Source organism: Beta vulgaris, chromosome 4, assembly GCF_026745355.1.
Source record: "Beta vulgaris subsp. vulgaris cultivar EL10 chromosome 4, EL10.2, whole genome shotgun sequence".
Lineage (NCBI taxonomy): Eukaryota > Viridiplantae > Streptophyta > Magnoliopsida > Caryophyllales > Amaranthaceae > Beta > Beta vulgaris.
In genome coordinates, this window is record NC_079205.1 from 38,571,144 (window position 1) to 38,573,010 (window position 1,867).

The following is a 1,867-nucleotide window of genomic DNA, read 5'->3' on the forward strand; positions in this document are numbered from 1 at the left end:
AAAATATTTATTTCAAAAATTTTAAATGTACTTGATTTCAAGATATAGAATAGCCAAGGTGATTATAGCTCCCAGGTAAGGAAGTTACCCACAGCGTGGGAGAGCCTTCCTAATCCTAGACAGAGCTTGTCACCCCAACATATCTACACCCTTCATCTTTCCAAATAAAAAAATATAAATTATATATACTTTTTGTGGTACTAGCAAGATGCATCTATATAAATCGTTAAAAAGAAAATAATTAAACTTAACAAAAATAATTTACAATGCAAATGCGAAACTCTATATGCCCATCTTATGTCTACCCATCAATTTTAATGTTCAACTTTTATCTTTTCAAGAAATGAAAAAACAGATACCACTTGTAACACCCCCAAATTACTCATTTTTAAATAAATAATTTAGTAAATATATTTGAGTAATTTAGAGAGTATTATCGCCACGTGACTAACATGCTTTCGGCAACCAACTGCTAACTAACCAAAATAACTTGCAGCGGAAGACTTAACCAAAAATAATAATACTTCTTTATTAATAAAAGTAAATATTGTCTCAAAACTCAAAATAAATGAAACACTCTAATCTAGGTGAAGATCCCCTTCCTAGTATGCTCCCATGCACATCCAAAATTCACCTGCAAATCTTCTTACCCAAAAAGGTAAACTGCGCAAAGCCAAATAGGAAAAAGGAAATACGTGTCAGTATAAAACTGAGAACGAAATGTACTAGATAAGTAACACATTTGTTACTTCATTATAATTTTTCATTTCGAAAACTCCATCACCAATAATTCAAGAATAACTTTTTAAGAACAAACTCTTTCCAAACCACTTGGATTAAAACTAATCCTGAAAACAATTCCTCTTCTTATCTCCCCTTCTATTTGCTAAGTGTGCACACCCCCCAAGCTAGTCATCCCATCACGGAGCTATATCAAGGGGTAACTATAATTGCCAACAAGTGGACTTTGAATCTCTTGATATTAATCAAGCGGAAATAATAACAATGTGACTTGTAAGTCATGAATAAACCTCCTTTCCTCATAAACAACTTTTTGAACATTCAAAGTTCATAAAAACCAATCAACCTTTCTTTGTAAAAATAATTTAATTTTCCAAAAAGGATAACAAAATTTCTATATAAAAATGATTGATAAAATCATTCCTTCTTTTCACTTCCAAGAGTGAATAATAAGATATTGTAACCATTTCAAACCAAATTTCTAAACCAATCCAACCATTAAATCAATAAACAACTTAATCACATAAAACCATATTTCAAAAGATCTAGCTACATAACGTACCTTGATCTTGCACAAAAAGTATACTAGTATCTCCACTTAGTCTTAATCTTGAACGATCTCCTAACAAACCAATAATAAAAATCTAATAAGTAACTTATCACATGAACTTAATCATGAATGTAAACATGAATAACCTATCATGAGCATAATATTTTTAGAGAAAAACATGGAAAATCTTTTTCTTTTCTTAACCCAAAGAGAATTAGAACTTGAATAAGAAATATAAAACTAGAATATATAAAAAGAGAAAGAAGAACCTTGAAGTATGGATTCTCCAAAAATTTTGTGTGGAAAAGATGGCTAAAGGTATGGGGTATTTATAGGAGTAGAATAGGTAGTACTTAATTTTCAAAATTAAAGAGTGTGTAACCTTCACCATAAATTAGGAGATTAAACCAAGATTTGTAACCTTCATCATAGGTTTGGAAGTTTTAGGGAAACAAAACTCCCCCATTAACTTCACAAACCCGTCAAAAATAATGGCCTAAAAAAAATATTTTTTTTTTTGGGGTTTTTTGAATAATTTTGACTAGGATTTGAAACCAAAAGTTTAACAAATCCAAT

At 30.0% G+C, this 1,867-nt stretch overlaps 1 long non-coding RNA gene across 1 annotated transcript; it reads right to left on the reverse strand.

Annotated features, from left to right (window-relative positions):
* Positions 1-504: 504 nt before the first annotated feature.
* On the reverse strand, positions 505-1,440 carry LOC130590981 (uncharacterized). The gene is made up of 2 exons (XR_008968867.1): positions 1,304-1,440; positions 505-642 (listed from the first exon to the last, which is right to left on the reverse strand). It is a non-coding gene; the product is annotated as an uncharacterized LOC130590981 (long non-coding RNA).
* Between the last annotated feature and the right edge of the window lie 427 nt (positions 1,441-1,867).